At 36.5% G+C, this 27,154-nt stretch overlaps 1 protein-coding gene and 1 pseudogene across 2 annotated transcripts in view; both read left to right on the top strand.

Annotated features, from left to right (window-relative positions):
* Positions 1–27,154, top strand: part of EPHA6 (EPH receptor A6) — a gene marked incomplete at both ends in the record, with an annotated part of 946,557 nt that overhangs the window by 705,563 nt on the left and 213,840 nt on the right. The window lies entirely within an intron of this gene.
* On the top strand, positions 12,880–14,387 carry LOC308422558 (heat shock cognate 71 kDa protein-like; annotated as a pseudogene). The gene has a single exon. The product of its transcript is annotated as a heat shock cognate 71 kDa protein-like (transcript).

Raw genomic sequence — 27,154 nt, forward strand, 5'->3', positions numbered from 1 at the left:
ATTTTCTTCATTTAATAGAATAAATCTTATTAAATAAATACTATGACTTTATTCATATATTATCAGATATTCTATATTATATATAGAATATTTATTTGTATATCTAAATTAGGACCTATAAAAAGGATCTACAAAATAGCGAAATTAATTCTATATAAGTCAGTAACTGTTGATGACAATCAGCGCTATAGTTTTAACTGCCAAGAGCAAGCCCCATAGGGAAATGTTGAGGTGTGGCAGGGTACATTGTAGGGATGAGGGAAAAGTTATTCTCCCAATAATCATTGATCCTTCTTGTACTGTTATCAGCTATGGGATTGTTAGAAGAAAAGCAATAAATAAATGAATACCTCATTCCCATAAATACACAGTAATTGTTCCAGGATTGCCCTTAAGTAGCTAAGAGATAGCTAGCAATTAATGTTCCCTAAAGACACCCCAATTGCATAAAAGATACTGAAGAAGATAATGATGCAGTACAAAGGCCTGGTTGTAGATAGATTTTCCTGGGGTCTGGGAAACAAATACATTGAATCTCCATTAAACTTGACGTAAGATTATAAATAAAAAACCTCCAGGCCATTCTTCTACAAGTTCTTGTTCAGTGTGAGTGTGGTTTTATCTTATGTACAGCCTTTTCTCTTAGAAACATGTATTGTACAGTTCTTTGAACCACTTCTGCTCCTTCATATGTTCACATATAACTGCTTTTATTTTAAATTAGAAAGTTAAATGATAAGGCTGCATAATGCAAAACCAATGTCTGATAAAGTTTGCCTTTATCATTGTTCAAGTATATGCAGCCAATTACTTAAAGTATATGACTAATTTTGGATTTTAAAGTAATTTTCTTTCAAAACAATGACCTTGATTCCATTATTTCTGTACTGAAGAATTGTTATTTCAAATAAATTCATTAAAGTGATGAGTGCAAATTAATGAAAAAAAAAAAAACAAAATAACAAGGAAGCCAGTGTAGTAAGACAAGAAAAAAAGGGCAAGGAACAAAATTATATTAATATATTTATATATATTGAAAGGAATAGGTTTAAGACCTATTTTCTAGACTTGAGTGAGATATTTTGGTTACCACCTGATTCTATGATAGATGAGGAAGAAAGTATATATTCAAATGGCTTCTAATCCTATTATTCTTGTAAGAGGATGGAAAGGAAAATCAGGAGAGAAAGAGAAGATATTTAGAGAAAAAACAGTATTTTCTTGATTGAACATGACTGCATTTAACTAAAGACTTCCAGGAAGTCCTAGAAACCTGCCAAGGAGCTTGGTTCACAGATGCAGATGAAAAAGCATTTAACAGATGGTTATTTATGGGGATGGTTAGTAGCTGATGTCGGGAAGGCGCTACTCGCTGAAAGGGGACTGCGTTAAAACGCCATATGTATAAAATTCTCAGGAAACATAGTTAATCAGGAAAAAACACAAAAGGGAAAAGAAGTGTACTGGAAGAAAGAAGCTAAGACAGAAGAAAAGTAACCAGCATCAGAAAGTGTAGGTCTGTCAGAGCAAGAGGGGGTCCCTAGAATAAAATGAGCCAGGGAGCCAACTACAGTAAGGACCAAGAAACATTCTTTGGCTAAAAAAAAAATCAGAAACATATACTCTATTTAGCTCACTGTTGGCAGAGCTAGGCAGAAAAACATCTAAATCATGCTAATGATGCAAACTGGTAGCTTTGAAAATAGTCAAGGTTGCTGCATCTTAAATTCAAAATGATTGACATCCATTAAAGTCTTCACTCATTCAGATACTTATTAAATAACAAGATACAGGAAGCCAGCCACTTTTCCAAGTACTGTCATTCAGGATTGACTAGGAAAGGTCAAATCCTGTCCTCCTGGGTCAAGAACTTCCTAGAGTTGGGCTAGAGAGATGGCTCACAGGTTAAGAGCACAACTCTTCTTCCAAAGGTCCCGACTTCAAACCCTTACAACCACATGGTAGCTTATAACTATATGTACTGAGATCTGATGTCCTCTTTTGGTGTACAAGCATTCATGCAGGCAGAATACTGTATATGTAATAAATAAGTAATCTAAAAATATTTGTAAAATATTATTTTTAAAAAGGAAGCCTGGAGATTCATTCTTAAATCAAGCATTCATTTTGAATAACAGGGGCATTTCTAATTCATTCTTATTTCTCCCGTGCTTCTCGTTTTCTTTTTACATTCTTGAGAAGACTGGAAAATTACCAGTGTGATCTCAGCCCAGGATTCAGGCAGACACCTTTGGTACAAAGATGCTGGTCTCTACAGCAGGGGTCGATCTGCAGTTCCTTCCTTTGCTTTGATGGTGTAGAACACAAGTTCATCTTCAAGATGGTTGTTAGAGGACTGGTGTTAGTGAGTGTTTAGCATAGATTCCGAGAAGATGTTGGAAGCAAATTGACCAGAGAAGGATTTTGGTGTCACTGAAATATAAGGAAACCAGACCATGATGACAGAACCTGCTTCCCTGCTATCGGCATGTGAGGAAGGTGTGAGCCAGAGACTCCTCATAGGGATGGAAGCCAAAGGAGAAGGCGAGTATACTTTCAGGACTCGCTTCTCCTATTAGGCTTAAGTATTTACTCTGCTGTTGCTGAAAATGGTGATAAATTAATTATTCCTGTGTGATTTCACGAGACTCTGGGGATTGTATAGAACACTTACTGCAAAGTATTTGCTCTTGAAATTATAACATATGCACACAGCTAAACAAAATGAAACATGTGTGACTGCAGCAACTAATTATAAGATGGCACAGTGTGGCCCTCTAGGTACACTCTGTTCAAGCCCTGCCGACGCTAATGGGGAAATTAGAATAGCATATCAGGATGTTTGCCTATAGTCAGGTTAGAGTCTCTCTTTTTATAAAAAAAAATAATAATAAATATTTTTCTGTATTCAAGAGAAATATATTCTTGTTTCTTCTGCGTTTAAATATCTGGGTTTCCTCAATGTCATTAAATCACTTCTGTAGATCTACCTCCAGTATCTTCCCTCTCTCATCTCTGTCCCTAATCCTGCTAATGAGGTATGCTAGGCTGTGGTAAGTGGTAAGAGCTTTCAGAAAGAAATCTAGGAAGTTGTTAGCTACGAATGTAACAAGAGAAAAGAGACTACAAACAAAATTGTATTCATCCAAAGTATCTCCTTTAAGAATAAAGCCATCTAAAAAAAAGTAAAATCATATTCATTTAAAAAAAAATAAATCTCATCTTTTTCATCCCTAAAGTAAGTCTGGTCTGAGTAGAGAACACGATGCATCTAAATTTGGAGAGACCTAAAATCAAAGTAGATACATTAATGTTATAGGTGTGAATTTGCTGCCATGAATTCAGGAGAATAAGAATGAGCTGAGAGGGCACTTTGGGCATGACTAAGAAGCCTTACATAAGCCTTTAGCAGCCTTATGAAGGGCTGGTTACAGACTTGTAAAAGTCACCAAATGGCTATGGATCCTCCAATGTGATTGTTTTTTTCAGAAGTACCGGTGTGGAATCAATGATAAAAAACTATTACAGTCTTCATCTATTGTGTAGGATTGTCTGAAGTGTTCACAATTGAACCAGAGCTGAAGTGATTTTAATGCTGTTTGGTGCTGTTGCAGCTGCTGCTGCTTTTGTCATTGTTAGACTCCATTGCTGTGACACATTCTCTATTTTCATCTCAATATAATTTCAGACTTAGAGAAAATGTTATGAAAGATATACTTTTCGTACAACTTTCAGGTTTCCTAATAACTGTAAAATTAATGCCAAAACCCAGAAACAACCCAAGTGTGGTGGCACATGCTTGTAGTCCCAGCTCACAGAAAACTGAATCAGGTCATCCACCCCTTTGAGGTTAGTCGAGGTGATATACTAGGATCTTCTGAGAAAGAGGAGGGAGGAAGAGAATGAAGGCAGAGAGGTGGGGCAGTCCTTGCTGTTGTCTCATTCTGCCTTGCTGGGGGCTTCCTCTTGTTTCTGCTCTATTTTCAGTTCCAGGCTCCTGGATAGAGTTTATCTCACATTTTTTAGTCTCATCTGTGAGAGTTCTTTGGACTTCCTGGTCTTTGACCTCCTCACTGTCTATGAATACCAATCAGCTTGTTTTCTGAATGTCCTCCACACTGGTGACTATGGTTCTCACAATGATATGCAGCTCTCCCTTGGTTGGCAGGAAGTCTGCAGGAACAATGCACCTCACTGAGTGCTGTGTGTGAAGGGTTAACTCCAAGAACACTTCATTCTTTAGGATGACAACTACTACATCACCACACGGCAAAGCAGCTTCTTCCTCATTTGGAAATGGTGTATATTTTGGGCAACAGTTAATTTAGACTATGAAAATTCTCTGTTCTCAAATTGTGGGTGTTAGTCTTATCATCTATTAGTAGACACTGTCTGCCACACTTATTTCAGTTGTGTTCCGATGATAACTTTTCTGTTTCTGTTTTCCCTATATAGTTTGTTAATCAGAACAAAGCTGTTTCATAATGTTGGATGGTAGAATTATACACATCATCTTCATTACCTTAGCAGGATGCTCTTGAAATCTATTCATAGGTTTAGTTGATTGCTGTTCCTCTGTTTGTCTTACATGTGGTGGTTTGAGGGCATCTGAATGTTTGCAGTTTAGGTGTTCATTTATGGAACATCTCTGACCATGTGAGCACACATTTCTATGATAAGGTGTATTTACATCTGTCTTGGGTAAATATTTTGCTGTGGGATGACTGATCCATAAGATGAATGTATATTTAACTTCATAAAAAATTTCCAGGTACCTGGATGGAGCATCATATTTTGCATGTCCACTAGTGATTAGGGTCATTGCAGGGGCCTGGGATCATTCAGGATGGTTAGAACAAACAAAAACGTTAGCTGTTCTGATGAACCTTCTGGGAAACCTTATTTGCATTCTCCTAGTGACTAAAGAATCTGTGTGTCTTTCATAGGTCTATTTTTGATCCATATTTCTCCTATAATGGGACATTTCAATTTGCCTGCCTTTTTAAATTGTGATTTTTATATTATTTGTAATTAGTTCTATATAAAATACTTTTGTCAATAATGTGATTTTTGGAGTGGATTTTTTCTAGTTTGATCTTCCATGTTAAAGGTTAAGAGTATGCCTGATTTTAATGCTGATTTTTCTAGGTTATCAAGTTCAGTTCTTATCTGTAACTCCATCTAGGGTCAGCCATGTTCATGGAAGACTGACAGCTGTCTCACAGTTGTGTGTGTGTGGACTTAGCCATGTTCTCCTACCTCTCAGTCATCATGTCTGGTGAAATTTTCTTTTCTAAAGCTATATTATAAGCTAGTTGTACATGGCTTTTCTACAGAAGCAAGTTGATACTAGGACTACATGACTAATTTACATGTGGACATGTAAATATTTGCAAACATGACCTATTCTGTATCTCACAGAGATGTATCAGTGATCATCCCAGAGCTCAGTCTCAAGTCAGGCACGATGTATAAGTGAAAATTTGGGCCTTCTGTTCTGAGGCCTAACAGTATGGCTTCTTTTGTCCACTGTAGGTTGAGAGAAAGCAACAGAATTGTGTGAATGAATTGACATTTTTATTAGCTAACATCAGTCACAACAGTGAATTTGTTCATTGTTCAATCATCACAAATGTCAACAAAAGGCATTAGTGGTATTTTTCTCTATTTCACTAGATGAGATGACTATTTCAAGACTTCTACCCATGAATTTAACGTATTGACCTTTCCTCTAAACATTAATAAGCAGGATTCTTTCAAAATGAGTTCAGTTTTCATTTTGGCATGCCCATGTATTATACAAGACATGCTGTTGCACTTGCTACTGAAACCCAAATGTACAGCAGTGTATTGTTCCTCTGTGGCTTTGTCATTATTTCATATAACTGATGCCTGAACCATTTCATTACACGGAAATGAAAGTATACAAAATGTTCTCCATTGGCTATGGCCTTTTACTATAGATTTTATACCATTATGAAAAATCCCAGAGTACGGCCTGGAATAAAAGTTAAATGAGAACTAGAAGACTTCTGGAATAACTAAGTGTAAGTTAGGCCACTCATAGACATCAGATTTAAGGATAGTGTATTTCTTTGCTTCTCCAAGAAAATGAATATACTTTTCTTAAAAAGGGAACCTGAAGCTAATAGAGCTATTGCTTAAGTGTTACTAAAAAATATGGTGAAATAAAACTAAAGTATCAGTCCTTTAAGGTCTAGTGTTCCAATTATCCTGCTTGAGCAAAACAGGATTCTCAGTCACAAAGTGGTAGAAAATAGGCCCAGAAACTATGTCATAGGAGCTGTTCCAAGCAGGAACATAAAATGCTATTTTATCAAATAATAGAATATCTTAATTCTACAACCATGTATATCTTAAAATTACTACTTTACTAAGATAAAAAAGCTTACAATAGCTAAAATAATATTATTGGTATTTTGGTGCTATTCCTGAAGATTTGCAGAAGTTTGAGAAGTCTGCATTATAAGGAGATGCACACTTCTGTTTGTAATGGCATGGATCTTGTCTTTTGTCTAATTACTAAAGAAGGAACCAACCAGAAAATAGGTAAAAATAAAACATTCATGAAGAAACTGGTGTGAATGGAACAAACCCCCACTTTAATCAAACTTCAGATTCTTAAAGGTTTTATCACAACTCATGCTAGGAATTTAATAAGATGAGGCCAGTCTTCTTTCATGTGTTAAAGATGTGTCCTTTACAGTAGGAAAATATCATCCTTCTTGACAAATATAATACATGGTACAGAGGAGTTGTAAGAAAAGCCACTGTACAGTTTAGTCTTAATAGAAGTAGTGAGACAAAATAAGACTATTTTGTAAGCTAACCTCAAAGAATAGCACTAGTGGTGTGCATTATAGTAAATAGTAGTTTTATATTTTTAATTTTGTTCCATGAGCTATTTATCACTGATAGAGAAATAATAATATTATGCTATTAGAGATTATATTTTTCTTATCTTTAACACCTGTATTTGGTTTGTTTGTTTAATATCTAATAACCCTCTTTCTTTCCTGACCCAGCTTTGTCCTATAAAACAGCTCAAGCTAGTCAGGTTAAATTCAGCTATCAGACTGGAGCATCTGATAATGTCTGTTTTGTGACTCTTGAGCTATAAGGAACTCTTTGCTGGACTAATGCAATTACTTCACAACTGGTCACCCTTGTCTCAGTTTTATTGTTTACCCACCATTGCCTATTTTTTATTTTCTGCTAGAATGATCCCTTAGAAGGATTTTTCCAAAGTACCTAGGAAAAAAATCTAGCAAACAACCAGACAAAATGTTCTTCTTTGAATAGTTAACATCTTAGTGACTAGTTAATCCTTGCTTTATGATGTGTGAAGTTTGTTTTAGATGTAATGTTTTTATTTTAGTTAATATTCACACGTGACTGTAATGTGTTTGAATCAACTACACCCCCTGTTTCCTTTCCTCCAATTATTTTGCCTACCCCAATTACCACTTTAGTCTCTTAACTTCATGTACTTTCTAGCTCCTTTTTTGTTTTTTTTTGATGCCTACTAGATCCATTCAGAGTTGTTTGTATCTTCATGGGTTCAAGAACATCTATTAGAGCATGGGTAGTCTCTTGGGAATGGCATCCATGAAGAACTGATACTCTCTTCCCAGCAGACACTCGCTCCTCAGATAGGGTGGGACTGCACAAGTCCCTCCACCACTTGTGATAGAATATGGACTGGACTCACTTATCTTCTCCACTCAATTAAAGCTGAGCTGCCAAGTCATGCCCTGCAAATGCTGTTTTGCTGAATATATCCAACCCTGTGGCTCATATAATCATTCTCTCTCCTCTTTCTTGGTGATTCCTGAGCCCTGGTGGGAAAGAATGTCTTATAAGTGTTCTACTTTATGCTTATATTTCCACCATCTCTTGTCTTCTGCACATTGATTGGTTGTGTGTTTCTCTATTAATTGCCATCCACTACAACCTGAGGTGAAGGTTGAAAGATGGACTGATCTACTGGTATAAAGATAAGAACTTGGAAGGCAATTTACTATTATATCCTTTTTAGCAAAATGATAGTGCTAGGCTCTCTCATAAGCCCTATAACCTAACCAATCATAGTGATTTTGGGGTTTTGTTTTGTTTTGTTTGTTTGTTTGCTTGCTTGCTTGTTTGCTTGCTTGCTTCATTAATGGAAAAAGGCATGAGTTTCTTCTTGTGGAACATGCCTTAAATCCTATCAGGAAGTCATAGATTTCTGCCATAAAATTACACCATAAGATAGCAGTAGGCAAATATTTCTAGGACTCTCATTATTGCACCTACCAGGGTTTTGCTATTGTGGGTGATTGGGACTGTTAATAACTTCTCTAAGGCATTAGTAGAATATTCTGGAGTTATAAAGGTTAGCCACTATGAATGAGGCTTTTAGATCAGTTCCAGCTTGCTTTCTCCATATCAGATGTCTCAGGTATGTGGTATCTTCAGCAGTAATATTTTACATAGATATCTGTGAATTTAAAAAAATAATTAAAACATCTTGGAGTATTGGTGGAGTAGTCTAGGAAAATCCACTGACAAATAGTTTAAAGAGAAGTAACACATATCTAGCTCTGGACATTTTGTTTGACAGCTGGTGAGGTCTGGAGGAGGCACTGTGCCCCATTATATGATAACTTCATTTAAACCTCTTTTATATCCATATGTGTATTTATAGCCATATATTAAACCTCTTTTATTTCCATATATATACAGTAGGAAACTTTCTTATGGAATTTTCAAAACTTCTTAATGTTAATCTATCCCCATTCTACAAACTCAGCTACTCACAAGAAATAACATATAGTAATACATTTTGAATTATTATAAAGAATATGGCATAATACCAAATGTTGCCATAAAAACTGTAGCAAAGAGAGCACAGAGCCATAGAAAAATAGTCAAATTTGATGTCAGTTTATCAATTTTTAATCTAGGAAGTAAATTGACACACAGTAGGCAAATTTGCTCTATAGTTTTCCCTGTCAACAAAGGAAAGAAATACAGCACATGCTAGTGTGACCAATTTCAGAAGCCATCTATAGTGTTCATCATTTACTTCTGATGTAAAGTATAAAGGGAAGGGGCATGTATTATTTCATATCCACATGAACCAATATAAAAATAGCTTGCCAGGTGGCATCCTAGATGCACCTCAGATGCAGGTGTGATACTCACTGCTGACATTTTTATTCTTTATATTTCTGATAATATGAATTTTAATGGAGAAAGCAAAGAAAATGTAGGACTATTATCAGGAAAAAAAACTACCATCTTCATACAAACCTTAGTATTCTAATTCAAATTATAATCACAATCATGTCTTGTTCCTTCGTGGATTGTATGTGCTTTCCTAAGGATCAGTTATTCTGTAAAGTAGTGTTCTTCTTCTCTTCAAACAATAGTGCTGTTCTGGGCAGAGTCATTTCTGCCTAAGCAATTTAATCCATCTTTGACCTCTAACTTCATAAAATGAACTACAATGGATATTTCTAGCTCTTGAATTTCAAACGTTATTTATAAAGTGAGTTCCCATTCTGCTGACATCTTTGCATATAAGTTTGGTATCTAAGAAACAAGGTTTTTCAAGATTCTTACATCATGTTTTCATGTTTTACATTAGATTATTATGGTAGTATAAATTAGTTAGAGATTATATGACATTTTTCTATTTTTGAATTTTTATCTAAATGAACATTATTGTTTATTGGGAAACAAATACCGATTTGTTATTGGTGGTATCTTTTATGGAAACCTGTAATTACTATCTGCACATTACAAATGTATTTCATATATATAGGCTTTTTCAGAGTAGTTTGCTTTGTTTGATCAAGTAAACATTTCATTTCATGTAAGTGAAAGAAAGTGTGTGTGTGTGTGTGTGTGTGAGAGAGAGAGAGAGAGAGAGAGAGAGAGAGAGAGAGAGAGAGAGAGAGAGAGAGAGAGAGGAGAATTATTTATATTTGTGCCTGAAAGATGATCACACCCTAACTACAAGATGACATCGAGTCTCCTTTCTAGAATCTGGAGTTTCTCTTAGCCCATGTTATGTATCTCAGGACTTCCTCTCCATATCCTGGATTCCAGGACCTTTATGAAAGCCTCAAAGTATGTGTTCTTGGCATGTGTATCAAAACCAACTAAATTTAAAAGAGCCCTTTTCCTTTTCCCTGGAACATGTGTATGTATGTGTGAGACAGACAGAAAGGGGGTGGATTATGTAACTATGGCTGGCTAAAATATACTATGTAGCCCCATGCTTTTGTACATTTATAGATACAGATATTAAATTAAGTGACCTACCCAGGTGATTCAGTTAGAAATTAAAAATAATGGAGTACTACTCAGCTGTTAGAAAGAATGACTTTATGAAATTCCTAGGCAAATGAATGGAACTCAAACCTATCATCCTGAATGAGGTAACACAGTCACAAAAGAATACACATAGTATGCCCTCATTGATAAATAGATACTAGCCCCAAAAATCTCTGAATAACCAAGAAACAATTAACTGACATTATGAAGCTCAAAATGAGGAAAGGACAGAAATTGGATGCTTCAGTCCTTCTTAGAAGGGAGAACAAAACACTCACAGGAGGAAATAAAGAAACAAATAATAGGAACAGGGATTGAAGGAAAGATCACTCAGAGACTGCCTGATATAGGTATCCATCCCATATGCAGCCTCCAAACCCAAGCACTATTGCTGATGCCAAGAAGTGCTTACTGGCAGGAGCCAGATATGGATGCCTCCTCAGAGGCTCTGCAGAGTCATACAGATACGGCTGAGAATGCTTGCAGCTAACCATGGACTGAACATGGGTCCCCAATGAAGGATCTAGAAGGGGGTTGCAACCACATGGGAAGAACAACATTATCAACCAACCAAATCCTTTAGAACCCCCAGGGACAAAAAAAATCAACCAATGAGCATACATGAAGAGAAATATGGCTTTAGTTGCATATGTAGCAGTGGATCACATTGTTTGGCATCCATGGAAGAAAAGGCCTTAGGTCCAGTGAAGGCGCATTTTCCCAGTGTAGGGAAATGCTAAGGCGGTAAGGTGGAGAGGGTGGTTGGGAGAGGAGCACCTTTTTGGAAACAAGTGGAGGGGGGGGGGAATGGGATAACATTTGAAATGTGAATACAGAGAATATCCAATAAAAACAAAAAAGAAAAATATAAAGATGTGTGCTACTTATCACTGGGGGGAAAGAACAAACGAAGGAAAGAAAGAAAGAAAAAGAAAGAAAGAAAGAAAGAAAGAAAGAAAGAAGAAAAGAAAGAAAGAAAAAGAAGATCCCACTCATGAAAGCTTCAATTAAAAAATAATAATAACTCCATTAGTTAGTAAAAAAAATTAAAAATAAGATGTATGGTCCATAAATCAGATTCTTCTCTGTGTTATGTGACTTAAGTATATGGAAAATTTTGGCTACTTGTGGCTACTTTTCTCATATTCACTTATATCCTGAGTAAATTTGCTTTTGCCTCATTTTTCTGTGTCTATCTTATCTGAACTTTACCTCTACTCTCTATACACATGTGTCTGTTTTAATTTCACTCATATGAACAAAAAAATATAGATATACTTCAGAAAAAAACATGAAGTAAAATGATGCCTCAGAAACCTAAAATAGGGATGACAACTCAGCAGCTAAAATCATTGGCTGCTCTTGCAGACGATCTGGGTTCAGTTCCTTGTACCCACATCAGAATCTCCAAAATATCTGTAACTCTAGTTCTAAGGGATCTGATGCCCTCTTCTGGCCACTATGGTATGGTATACATATTTATGTATATGACAGAGGCATTGTATGCATATATTTAGATAGGCTTTTATACACAGAATTTAAACATTAAATAAATAAAATTAAATTTAAATAATATACTAAAATATGCCTAAGCTTTAAAATTTTTAGAGAGTCGTGCAACTTCTCAATATATACATATATATATATATATATATATATGTATGTATGTATATAAGACATGTGCATGTAACATTTGATGTGGGTTATATAAAAATATCACAGTGGTTGAAGGCAGAGAGATGGCTCAACAGTTCCACAGAACTCAGTTTCAATCTCTACACCCACATAGTGGCTCACAACTCTCTGTAATTCTAGTTCAAGACAGTAAATAATTTCTGGTTTCTTCAGGCACCAGGTTTGACCATAGTGTACAGACATACAAACAGGCAAACACCCAAACACATAAATAAATGTTTATTTTTAAGAATATCATGATGCACTTTCTTCAGAGTTAAAAAATATCAGAGGGTATATTGGAAGTATCTTTTTGATTAACCACCATGTAGTACCTTAAACATTTTAAAATATTTGTCTTCAGCATTGCTTAATATTCTATTAATGATAAGTTGTAGAATTAGTAGTAAATTAACCAATATGTGAGGCTAGCACGCAGCTAATTTTGAGGCAAATTGCCACAGTCTTAGAAATATTAGAAATACTGAGTTTCTTCAGTTAGTACACAGCATGCATAAAGAAGCATGGGGCACTTAAAAACTTCAATGTAAATAAAATAATACTATCAAAAGAATGGTCCCAGAGCAAACAGATTAAAGTCAGTATTATCGCTACTCCTTAATCCATATAATAAGTGTTACAAAGAATGGGTAACTATTAGTAAAGGCATACCAGAAAACTTCACTTTGCTCCCAAAATTACAGTAAGATGACAATGGCCATAAATACATGAGAATGTCTATCTTAAAATAATGATTGAAATAAGAAAAAAAAATACATTGGTCTCACTGAATGCAGAGCCAACTCTTGGACTTTTGTGTGGTCTGATCATCAGTGTAGCTCGGACTACACACAAGCAACCATGTCTAAGGGACCTGCAGTTGGCATTGATCGTGGCACCAACTACTCTGGTGTGCATGTATTCCAGCATGGAAAGATGGAAATCATTGCCAATGACCAGGGTAGCCGCACCACACCGAGCTATGCTGCTTTTACTGACACAGAACAATTAATTGGGGATGTGGCAAAGAATCAGGTTGCAATGAACCCCACCAACACAGTTTTTGATGCCAAACCTCTGATTGGATATAGGTTTGATGATGCTGTTGTTCAGTCTGATACAAAGCACTGGCCCTTCATGGTGGTGAATAATGCGGGCAGGTTCAAGTCCAAGTCAGATACAAGGGAGATAAAAAATGTTTCTATCCAGAGGAAGTGTCATCAATGGTTCTGACAGCAATGAAGAAAATTGCAGAAGCTTACCTTAGAAAGACTGTTACCATTGCCTTGGTCATGATGCCAGCTTACTTCAATGACTCTCAGAGGCAGGCAACAACAGAGGCTGAAACTATTGCTGATCTCAATGTTCTTCAAATTATCAAAGAACTAACTGCTTCTGCTATTGCTTATGGCTTAGATATGTCAGAGCTGAAAGGAATGTGTTGATTTTTGACATGGGAGGTGGACTTTTGGTGTGTCTATCCACTATTGAGGATGGAATTTTTGAAGTCAAATCAACAGCTAGAGACACCCACTTTGGGTGGAGAAGATTTTGACAAACAAATGGTCAACCATTTCATTGATGAGTTTAAGCGAAAGCACAGGAAGGACATCAGCGAGAACAAGAGAGCTATCCAGTGTCTCCCCACTGCCTGTGAGCGGGTCAAATGCACCCTCTCATTCAGCACCCAAGACAGTATTGAGATTGATTCTCTATGAGGGAATTATCTTCTATACCTCCATTACCCGTACACAATTTGATGAGTTGAGTGCTGACCAGTTCCATGGCACACTGGACCCTGTAGATAAGGACCTTTGAAATGCCAAACCAGACAAGTCACAGATCCATAATCTTGTCTTAGTAGGTGATTTTACCACAATCTCCAAGATTCAGAAACTTCTGCAAGACTTCTTCAGTGGAAAAAAACTGAATGAAAGCATCAACCACAATGAAGCTGTTGCCTATGGTGCAGCTGTCCAGGCAGTCATTCTATTTGGAGACAAGTCAGAGAATGTTCGAGATCTGCTGCTTTTGAATGTCTCTTCTCTTTTGCTTGGTATTGAAACTCTTGGTGGAGTCATAACTATTCTCATCAAGCACAATATCACCATTCCCACCAAGCAGATACAGAGTTCACCACCTACTCTGACAACCAACTGGGTGGACTCATCCAGGTGTATGAAGATGAAAGGGCCATGACCAAGGATAACAATCTGCTTGAAAAGTTTGAGCTTACAGGCATACCTCAAGCACCCTTTGGGATCCCTCAGATTGAGGTTACTTTTGACTTTGATGCCAATGGCATCATCAATGTTTCTGCTGTAGTTAAGAGCATAGGAAAGGAGAATACAGGAAACTCATCTCCGTGACAAAGAGAGACACTACCTCAGATGAAAGGCTAGAAAAACCTTACAAGTAAATGATCCCAAGAAAAAAAGCTGGAGTAGCTATGCTAATATAGAATAAAATAGATTTTCAACCAAAAGTTATCAAAAAAGATAAGGAAAGACACTTTTTACTCATTACAGGGGAAATTTTTCAGCAGGAACTCTCAAATATTAACATATATGCTCCAAATACAAAAGCACCCACATTCATAAAAGAGACCCTACTAAAGCTCAAAAAATACATTTCACCTCACACAATAATATTGGGAGACCTCAATACCCCACTCTCACCAATGGACAGATCAGGGAAACAAAAATAGTGGGAGATTTCAACATCATACTCTCATCAATGGACAGACCATCAAAACATAACCTGAACAGAGACAAAGTGAAACTAACAGAAGTTATAAACCAAAGAGATTTAACAGATATTGATAGAACATTTCATCCTAAAATAAAAGAATATAACTTTTCTCATGATTTCACAGTACCTTCTTCGTGATTGGCCATATAGTCAGTCACAAAACAGGCCTCAACAGATACAGGAAGATCAAAATACACCTTTGCATCCTATCAGATCACCATGGACTAAGGCTAGTCTTCAGTAACAACAAAATCAAATCAAAAAAAAAAAAAAAAAAAAAACCCAAAAAAACAAAAAAAAAAAAGCAAAAACACATATACATGGAAACAATGCTCCACATGATATAACAGGGTCAAGAAAGGAATTAAAGATTTTTTTTAGAATGTAAGGGAAATGAAGGTACAATATATGCAAACTTATGTGATACAATGAAAGCAGTATGTAGAGAAAAACTCATAGCTATGAGTGACTCCAAAAAGAAATTGGAGACAGCATACACTAACAGCTTTACATCATACCTGAAATCTCTAAAACAATAAGAAGCAGATATACCAAAGAGGATTAGACAGCAGGAAATAATCAAACTCAGGGCTGAAATCAACTAAGTGGAAGCAAAAATAACTATACAAAGAATTCTTTGGGAAAATCAACAAGATTGGTAAACCCTTAACCAGACTAACGAGAGGGCACAGAGAGAGTATCCAAATTAACAAAATAGGAAATAAAAGAGAAGATATAACAACAGAAACTGAAAAAATTCAAGAAATTATCAGATACTACTGCAAAAGCCAATACTTAACAAAACTAGAAAATCCAGAGGTAATGGACAATATTCTAAACCGATACCAGATACCAAAGTTAAATCAGGAGCAGATAAACCATCTAAAAAGTCCCATAACTCCGAAAGAAGTTGAAACAGTCATCAAAAGCCTCCCAAGCAAAAAAAGTCTGGTACCAGATGGGTTCAGTGCAGAATTTTATCAGACCTTCATAGAGGACTTTTACTAATACTCTTTAAACTATTCCACATAATACAAACAGAAGGTTCAAAGCTACATTTATGCTCATATCTAAATCACACAAAGACCCTACATAGGTCAAGTCCAAGTAGATCAGAAACCTCCACATACAACCAGGTACACTGAAACTAAATGAAGAGAAAGAGGGATAGATCTTAGCATACATAGACACAGGAGGATATTTTGTGAACAGAACACTAAAGGCTTATGCTCTTAGAGCAAGAATTGACAAATGAGACCTCTGTAAGGCTAAGGACACTGCCAAAAGGACAAAATGGCAGCCAACCAATTGGAATAGAATCTTTACAAATCCTACATCGGATAGAGGGCTAATATCCAATATATACAAAGGACTCAAGAAGTTATACTCTAGAGAATCAAATAATCCCATTAAAAATGGAGTACAGAGCTAAACAAAGAATTCTCAACTGAGGAACACCGAATGGCTGAGAAGCACCTAAAGAAATGCTTAACATCCCAAGTCATCATGGAAATGCAAATCAAAACAACCCTGATACTCCACCTCATATTAGTCACTATGGAATCAGATAAAAAACTCAGGTAACAGCAGATACTAGAGAGGATGTGGAGAAAGTTGAACACTCCTCCATTGTTAGTTGGATTAAAACTTGTTACAACCACAATGGAAATTAATCTGGTGGTTCCTCAGAAAATTGAACCTAGTACTACCTGAAGATTCCACTCCATTCCTATTCCATTCCTGGGCATATACCCAAAAAGCGCTCCAACATATAATAAGGACATACACCCAACCATGTTCATAGCAGCCTTATTTTTAAGAGCCAGAAAGTTGAAAAATCCAGGTGTCCTTCAACAGAGGAATGGATAGAGAAATTGTAGTACATTTATTTATACAATGCAGTACTACTCAGTTATTAGAAACAATGACTTTATAAAATTCCTAGACAAATGGATGGAACTAGAAGCTATCATCCTGACTGAGGTAACACAGTCACAAAAGAACTCACATGGTATGCACTCACTGATAAGTGGATTCAAGCCCCATAAAGCTCTGAATAACCAAGAAACAATTCACAGACATTATGAGGCTCAAACAGAAGGAAGGCCAGCATTTGGATTTCTCAGTTCTTAGAAAGAAGAACAAACACTCAAGGTAGGAATTACAGGGACAAATGGAGGAATAGGGATTGAAGAAAATATCATTCAGAGATGGCCTCACCTGGGGATCCACCCCATATGCAGCCACCAAACTCAAGCACTATTGCTGCTGCCAAAAAGTGCTTACTGGCAGGAACCAGATATGGATGCCTTCTCAGAGGCTTCTCCAGAGTCATACAGATACCGCTGAGGATGCTTGCAGCTAACCACTGGTCCCCAATGAATGGGCTAGAAAAAAGTATGAAGTAGCTGAAAGGGTTTGATGGAACCCCCTGAGAAGAATAAAATTATCTACCAACCAAACCCTCCATAACTCCCAGGGTCTAAAACACCAACCAATGAGCACACATGAAGAGACCCATGGCTCCGTTTTAATATGTAGCAGAGGATATTATTGTCTGGCATCAATGGGAAAAGAGGCCTTTAGTCCAGTGTAGGCATATTTCCACAGTGTAAGAAAATGCAATGGCACTGCGGTAGAAAGGGTGGTTGGAAGAGGGAGCACCTTCATGGAAGACAGTGGAGGGAGAGGAGGCATGGGAGTGGGAGAAAATGGGATAACATTTGAGATGCAAATACAAAGAATATCCACTAAAAAAGGAAAAGAATTCATAAAAAGCATGCCTCTTTCTACACAAATAGAATAAAATTTATATGTAATATACACATAAGAAGAAAAGAGTAGGATGAGGAGATTGAGGAATAAAAGTAGATCCCAGGAGAAGAGGTATGCCAAATGCCTTGAAAAACATAGATATTAATCAGAGTGTCCTGACATTCCATAGAAAATTATTTAAAACAAAAGAATGAGCTTCTCCAACAAGTACAGAACCTACAGTATCTAAATGTCAGAGACATATACTTAATTTTGATTAAATTAAAATTTTAAGAAACTTTTGACTTGGAAATTTGCTCCCACTAGTGACATTTCCAAGGCTTGCTAACCACGTGTGGCTAGTGACTTTCGTATTTTAAAGCACAGGTACAGAGTGTTTCATCACAGTAGGATAATCTAAAGAACTTCTTTGACCTTTGGATGTGGGAAGCAGATTTCTTTCATTTATTATTCAACAAACATCCGTTGAGACACATAATTTTGAGGAATAGGACAGTGTGAAAATAAGACATCCATATGGAAGCAAGAGAATCTTTGTCCTTGTGGGACCCTCAACATGACAGAGAGACAAACAGTAAATAGATAATGCAGAATCTAATATAAAGTGTTGGCAGGTGCTAACAAGAAAAATAAAACATTCAAAAGAGATGAAGACTCTTGGAGTCTGGACGTGAGTTCAGGCTTCTCAGAGAACGTGGTGGTCAAGATATGCATGGAATTTATTTAAAGAATTCCAAGTGTAGAGAAAATCTAGCCAAATGGCCATGGAAAGTCTTGACCATTGATATTAAGAAAGAATCAGTTTGATGCTGGTGGTGCCAGTGGTGGTGGTGGTAGTGTGTGTGTGTGTGTGTGTGTGTGTGTGTGTGTGTGTGTGTTTGCATCTCTTCTTTTGATTTTGCTTGTGTGTTTCCATGGGTATATTTAATCTTCCTTATATCAGAGATTTTCTTCCACAACCTTCTATAGGATTGAAACTATAAAACGATTAGTAGTTTAAATAGAAATAGCTTCTACAAACCTTTGTCTTTGAATGCTTGGCCCATATGGCTTGTTGAAGTAGGTATGCCATTGTTGGAAAAAGTGTGTCACTTTGAAAGCAGGCTTTGTGGTCTCATATATGACAAGCAACACCCAGTGAGACAGTCTCTTTCTCATGCCTATGGATCAAGATATAAAACTCTCAGCTTCTTCTCCAGCACCATGTCCTCTGCATTCTGCCATGTTTGCTGCCATGATGATAATGCACTAAACTTTTGAAACTGTAAGCCAGTCCAAATCAAATGTTTTCCTTTATAAAACTTACTGTGGTCATAGTGACCCTTCACAGCAATAGATACCCTAACTAAGAACATAGATAATAAGAGATTTTCTTCTAGCACCTTCTGTCAGGCTAGATTCATAGATAGATGTTGCCCAAGTTTCATTTCATTGTGGAATATCTTATTTCCTCCATCTGTGGTGACTGAAACTTTTTAGGTTATAGAAGTATGGACTGGCTTTTATGGTCTCTGCAGATGTGTCTGCAGCACATCTGACTAGGCCCTTCTGTAGTTTAGAGTCTCCTTTGAGAAGTCAGGTATAATTTTAATAGGTCTGCATTTATATGGTACTTGGTCTTTTTCCTTTGAAGCAGCTTTTAATATTTTTTTCTGTATATTTAGTATTTGATTATTATGTGTCAAGGGCACTATCTTCTCTGTTCCAATCTATTTGGTGTTGTACATGCTCCTTGTACCTTAATAGGTACCTTCTTAACGTTTGAAAATTTTTCTTCAGTGGTTTTTTGAAAATATTTTCTTGGTCTTTTATTCCTAGGTTTGATCTTTTCATGGTATCCCAGATTTGTGTCAGGAGCTTTGTTTTGGTTTGGTTTGGTTTGGCATTCGTTTTACTTTGTTCTGTTTTGTTTTGAGACAGGGTTTCACTTTGTAGTCTTTGCTGTCCTGGAACTCACTATGTAAACCAGGTTAATCTTGAACTCACAGAGATCCTCCTGACTCAGCCTTGAGAGTCTTGGGCATTAAAGGTGTGTGCCACCATAGTTCAGCTATATCAAAAGATTTTTTAATTTAATATTTCTTTAGCTAATATAACTATTTCTTATATCATATACTCACATCCTGAGAGTCTCTTTACCATTTCTTGTATTTGTTAGAAAAGGTTTCCTCTGTAGTTCCTGTATAAATGCCTATATTTTTCATTTTCAGAATTTCCAAAGATTCTATATTCATTTTTAGACCTTGATCAGTTTTACTCATTTCTTCACCACTTTGTGTCTTCTTGGATTTCTTTAGGGGAATTGTTGTTTTTCCCTAGATTTTTGTTAAAGGATTTATTCATTTTTTTTCTTTAAGTATCTCTATTGTACCTATACAGTTGATTTTCAGGTCTTGTGCTTCAGCTACATTGCTATACTCTGAGTCTGCTATGGTAGCTTAGGTTGGCTCTAGCAGAGACATATCACCCTACCTTTATTGCTTGTATTTTATGATACCATGTAGACATCTGGGTTTGGAATGAATATGGGTCTAGGCACTGTGTTCTGGATCTGATTTTATTGGGTGGGAGTTTTGGTCTGGTTTGGTATTTTTTGTTTGTTTGTTTGTTTGTTTGTTTTTGGTTTTTGGTTTTGTCTTTGGTCTTTCATTTCCGTTTCTTCTCTGGATTTTTGGAGAATATGGTGGGTGTGTGCTGTTTTCCTGTCTAGATGCTCTAGTGTGTTCATAGAGAATGCCATCTGATATTGGAGGCTGGGATACTGGAAAGATGGGAGGAGAAGGACTTTATGATTCTTCCAGAATTTAATAAAAGAGGAAAATGAGAACACAGCAGGTTTTCAGCTATAGAGGTGGGAGTGAGACAGAGAGTATTGGATCTCAGGAGCAGAAGTGTAGATCTGCTTTCAGCCTACTTTCAACCCTGGAAGGAGAAGCCTTGGATTGGCAGGAGATATTTGCTGGAGTTGGAGTCTGGAGCATAGCAACAGTTAGGAGTGGTGAGGAAGGTTAGGAGGGGACTATCTGTAAGATCCACAGAAGATAGGAGAAGGGGGCACAGAAGGCTGCTATGGGCATTCTGCTGCAGAGCTGTGGAATACTGGGATGTTGATCTGGAGAACAAAGAGAACTCAAGTTTACATGTACTGATAAAAATTAATGCAGGTATGAGAACAGAAGAAAAATTCGTAAAAATATCTACAGATGTGTTCTCCATGAAGTTCCTAGTTTAAATATGAAGCAAATAAAATTATTTTATAAATATAATAATTAAAAGCATTCATTTAACCTTGAGATTTTAAACAGTCTCTCTCACTAACAAGTTTAGAGACAAATTATATTTCTGTTTTGAAAAGTTAATCTCAGTAATGAATTTATAAAGAATAGTATTTGTATGTTTAAGTGAATATAGATCCTCACCATTAGCATAAAATATTTAGAATCCTTCTAAAAGCAAAGGAGTGGAACAAAATCATGAGTAATTATAGATATGAGACTTTACACACTTGAGCACGATTTTACCTAATTACTGATAATTACAAGTCAGAAGGTGAAGGCTAATGGATGGACTTAAAATGTTTCCATTCCTCACCTTGCCTAAAATGCTCCTGGCCATGATTTAATTACAAGCACTAAAGGGTAAGTGAAACATGAATGTAAAACCAAATAAAAAAATGGAAGCAAAATACGTAATTTTATACTTTCTAGGAGAAAGAGACTATAGGAAGGTTTATTTTTTTTTAGAAAAAACACTTTTATTTTTGACAATTAAAAATTACATAGGCTAGTTGACTATTTTTTGTTACTTTATACCATTCTGACAATGTATATCATATCTATGTATATATCATACTTTATAATTTCATGATTAAGATACTACCATATTCCAGATATTGCTTTTAGTGTTTCTCACAATAAAATTTAGTTGACAAAGTTACACATTTTAGTTACTGAGTAAAATAGTCATCTTTTAAAAAGAAATAAAAATTATTTCAGAATTGTATACCACATCATTATATTATTAAAATCCCATGATAGATATATGTGATAGCTAAACTTGATTTTCAAATTAACATACCCCAAAAGTGGGAATCTTTACTGAGATTTCCCAGTTCACACTGGCCTACATCCAAGTCATTGAGGTGTTTTCTTGACCAGTTATTGAAATAGGAAACTGCACCCTACTGTAGGTGGTGGCATCACTGGGTATAAGAAAGTGAACAAGCCAAGAAAATCAAGCAAGTAAGGAACATTTCTTTCTGGTTCCTGATTTGGTTCCTGCCTTCAGATTTCTTCTTAGAATTCTCTCTTAACTTAGTGATAGGACAGTCTGTAAAGAAATGAACCCTTTCTTCCCCAAATGCTTTGACTTTGGTATTTATCAGAGCAACAAAGGAGCAAAGTAGAACAATATGTCATGATAGAAATTGACACCCCCTTTTTTGGGCCAGAATACAAATAATTCACTTATATGGGACCATGTACAAGATGGAAAAAAACAGGATAGCAGCATTTTGTTGTTTAGAACCAGTACAATGACTTGACATCAAAAGTACAGATATCTGGGGCTAAAGTTAAATGGTAAAACGTTGTCAGAATCCATTATACTTTTAATACCAATACTGCATACTTAATCAAAGGTCATAATGAAACAAAAATCTGAGACATATTCCAAGTAAATGTCTGGCATATATAGTACCTTAGAGGCAGGAAAAATGAGAAACATTAGCATTCCTAATGTCACAAAAATGAGTATTAATGAAGGGTAGAGGTGACTCTTGCCAACATAAAGATGATGTGCATTCCATACCCATGTACCAAGGGACAGTGTTGACAGAGAAGCAGTGAGGGCCTGAGGTGACCCTAAGGAGTCTCTTGCCAACACTCACTGAAAATGAGGCACTTAGTTCCACAAACACGTGGACAAGTGAATACAAATCAAAAGCTAGGGGAATGGCAAGGGGGGAAAGAATGTACTTGTATTATAGTAGAAATAAAGTAATAATATTAAAGAGTATTATGCTAAGTACAGAATATCTTTAACAAATGAACTGTACTAAATTTTAAGATACCTACTTAGACATTTTGCATGTAGAATAATAAGGTTTGACCCTACTAAAAACTGAATTAAGGATAGTGGATTTAAAAGATGTGACTAAAAAGTGGGAGTTTGTAACACAGTTCTTCTAAAGCATTACCCTGCACTTTTCTCTAGGTACTTGTCCTTAATTTGTGGATTAAATAAACAAATAAAGTTCAAAAAATAAAGAAAAATGCTTACAGTCAAAAAGCCCCATAATGTCCCTTCTTTTTACTGGGTTCAGTAATTCTAAAACTCAAGTCTACGAATTATTCAAGAAACAGACTGTAAGAAATAAATTTTGAAATTTAAATAATATTAATAGATATGTAATTACAAATAATAATTTTACCATGAGATTATATAGCTTTTGAACATAGAAATCTATGTTGGAACTATCATGGGTATGGCCAAATATTCTGATGAGAAAATACTTAAATTCTGCATCCTAAATGCTTTTGTCACTGCCATAGTTATCCTGATAGTAGCTGGATACCAAATGTGTCTTCAGTGGTTTAAATATTAATACTATGTACTTCTGAGACTATTTTAATGTTGACTCAAATATATACTCCCACAAAATCATTAACCTTGAAACCATATCACCAGGCATATTATGAAAGAAAATCTTAATACTAAAGCTATTAATCTATCCAGACTCTTTTACCTTGAATGGGAAACATGATACTCCAAAGAATGATTCTAACAAGCACAGGATAATTATTTCTAATATATATCTATACATAATATGGATAGCATTGATTTAAAATATAACCTTGTTCAATGATGACTGATGCCAATTGTATAAGACAGTCATGTTTATTCATAAAACGTTATTTATTAAGCTTCTCAGTAATATATGACAGAAACTCAAATATATTGACTCCATCTAAAGAGAATATGTACCCATTATAATTAACAGTTCTGGGTCATTTAACAATATGTGTGGTTGTCTGGATCTGTTAGTTTCTTTAATAATAGCTGAGACAGCCAGGCAGAAGAGAGATGGGGGAGCAAAAAAATGTAGAGCACTTTGTGCACTAGGAAGGAGGATGGAACTATGAGGAACCATCTGATGTGAGAGGCCTGTGCTGCCACCAAAGGCCAGGTGCTGCCTCCAAGGGCCATATTTGGCTGTACGGCCCTACCACAGCAGGCCCTGTGTCAATGTCCATGGCTCATGTTACCACCAATGGCCATGGGGGGTGGGCTGCCATCTGATACCATGTTGATGTCTGAGGAGTACTCTAAGTTGTCCCTCCCTCTCACCAGCCACCATGCCATATAATAGTGCCAGGGATGACATAGGTACAGGAAAGACAGCCCCCATGATGTGGGCACAGGAGAGCTGTCAGGCTTACCAACTCAGCTACTATCAAAGCAGAGATCTAGGGCTTTCAGCTATCCCAGCCTAACAAATGTCTACCTCAGCTATGAGCTGCTGGAAGGGACTAGTCCTATAGACAAAGCTGCAGGATCTCTAGAGCAGCAACAGATATCTAAGAGGAGCTCCAGTGAAGATTTAGCATTGATAATATAGCAGAAGTCAGAACTCTCAACCCGGACCAATGACTCATTGCACTGAACATTTGCAAGTAAAGCTGTTTGGACAAAGGGGTATATTGTGTGACACTGTGACACACCAGGATACATTGTAGCTTCCATGATAAGATGTTTCGTTGTTTGTTTTTTATCTTTTATTATCTTTTTCAGAGAGGTTACAAGGGTAGAGGGTAGATTTAGAAGGACTGGAAAATGAGCATCACTCTCCTGGGTTTTCAGAAATGGCTATTTACATTTTCTATACAGACATCATATATACAGCTTGAGCTAAATAGAAATTCAACTTTCCTAAAGTGTTGTTTCCTGCTGTTCATATCAAATCCAGAAGCAGGCTTCTTTTCTTTCATCTTCTAAAACAGAAGGCAAAGTACACCACTGTGGAACACTTGGAAGAGAGTCCAGGAGAGTCAAATTCCCAACCTAGAAATGGCAAGGCAGAGAAGTAGTGTCTTCTAAGATGTGATAGGATTTTGCTTATCGTTCTTTGCTATTTGCTATTAAGACAAAAGTTAGAAGTAGGGAGCAAGGAAGAGATTACCTGACATTTTTAAGCTTGTGGTATATCCAGAAAATAAATACAGTGACTTGATTAATACTCTACAAAGTACTAAAATGAACCAAAGATGTTGGACAAGATGACAGGAACCGTGACTACTCACCTTGTCAAATGAGCAATGTATTCCCCCAACTGGTCCTGGAAACACAGAGAGAGCATAGGCTACTCAAGGTACAGCACAGCATGAGCTCTAAGAATGACCAGCCTCAGATATGACCACGGTCTCTATCTAATTCTTGTCATAAGTCTCTACCTAACTCTTGTCATAAGTCACTAAAGGAGGCAACTGAGCAGAAAGGTTCTGCCACTATCAAAAAAAAAAAAAAAAAAAAAAAAAAAACCATACCTTACCATCCTCAAGGACTTACTGGCTACTGGCAGGGGAAGTCTTCCAACAACCAGAAAGATATTTCTTTAAGACATCCAAACATCATGTACAGTTTTTTTTTTAGAATAATTTAAAAATATTTTCATCTCTGCCTCCATTCTCATTTTCTGCCTCTTCACCCTTTGAACTACTAGATAAATGAACTTCAGAAAATGCACAGCAGATAACATCACTGCTATGCCTTTATCAATCTCCAAGGCTCCCCACAGTCTGTTGGCTAGCAGCCAAGTTCTTTGGCAGCACTCTCAAAGTGCAGGTTGCTCAGGCACTTGCTTCCCCAGTTGGAAGGCATTTGCTAATCACAGCTTATGGTCTAGCTTTATTCAAGTGCTCAACACTCTCCACCTGGAGCAGTCCCTGCAAAGTAGGTCCTCCCTCCAGTAATACCTTCTTTCCAATTGTAAATACCTGACCTTTTTAGGGTCCACTCAGGATTTTTCCAGAGCTTCTTTTTGTCTCCACAGCATATACCCAGCCAGACATCTACTGTTAAAGAAAAAAATGTACTAGAAAATGAGACTTTATGTAAGGAAGAGCATGGTGATTGCCATGAGAAGTACAAGTAGGTGATACAGTAATGGGTAGAGACTCGATACAACATCTGTAACGACAGGGGGTAATACACTGACAGCTATGGAGCAGGATGGAGTCAGTGAACAGAAAACTACTAAGATGAAACAAGGCAGAATAAGATTGTTAATGGAGGCAGGTCAAGCCAATACTACTAAATGTGAGCAGATTCAAAAGATGGGGAGTAAGGTGTTCTTGTCCGACAGACTCAACCAGATTCTCCCCCAAGTTGACTTCTATTGGGAGAGAGAGAGAGAGAGAGAGAGAGGAGAGAGAGAGAGAGAGAGAGAGAGAGAGAGAGAGAGAGAGAGAGAGAGAGAGAGAGAGAGAATTCCCAAATTTAAAATAATCAAAAAAGGCTTAAGAGCCTAACTAGCACAATGCTCAAAGGAGACAGTTCTTGCGCTTAGCACAGCACCATGAGCATGTCTGTCTGTCTGTCTACACTAGCATTCACAGTTACCTCAAGGAGGCAAGGACATTCTCCATGATGAATGTCACCATGTGGCATATCGGTGCTCAATAAATACTACTAAACTAATAAATAATGAAAACAGAAAACATGAACTAGGAGTAAATATTGAATGAGATATATAGTGCCCCCACAACCCTGTGTACTAATAGACTTGAAAGTATGCAAAAGATCGATTTTTGCATGTTCTGGAAATGACTAAAAGTCCAGTCTCTAAAGCCAACTTGCACTTAATTCTGTTCAGCCACTTATGAGGCAATTTTGGGCTATTTACTTCTTTATGAATTGTGACGAAATAGTTCCTTCTTCATTGAATATTTTGGGAAACTAAATATATGGTATGGTAGCTATAAAGACTAGTTGTGAATGTACTAACTGCTGCATACATTTTATTTAAAATACTTTCACTAACAAAAAACTAGAGATGAGACTTTTAGAAAAAGTCTTTGTTCTTTCCTATGTGCATACTTTTAAAACTTTGAGCTTAGATTATAAACATCATTTTTGTAGTTTCTAGTACTTACTTCAGTTTATAGAATACATATGGAAAGTAAAGCTGTCTCTTTCCTGGTCAGGTTGTGTGTAGATACTGGTCGCAATCGATTTACACTATCAGGGCTAGGGATGAGTAATAGCAATAACTATGGCTATCTTATTATTAAGATAGTGTCACTCTGCAGTCCTGACTGGATGGAAACTCCTTATAGTGACAGTGCATAGACCAGGCTACAGTTAAATTCACATACACCTGCCTGCCTCTGTATTCCAGATGGAATTAGAGGCACATACAACTGTCATATGCCTCCCCATGGTTTCTATTAGTTCAAAATTTGATGAATATTCTGTGAAGAGCAAAAGAAGTTCCAAGCAGAATCTGTTGGCCTTGTTTCCAGATCACACCAATAATTTTATTTTTAATTGTATTGCACTACCATTACTTTTTTTTTTACCCCATCTGGTCATCATCAGAGAGGCTATAATT

Source organism: Micromys minutus (assembly GCF_963924665.1).
Source record: "Micromys minutus genome assembly, chromosome: 7".
NCBI lineage: Eukaryota > Metazoa > Chordata > Mammalia > Rodentia > Muridae > Micromys > Micromys minutus.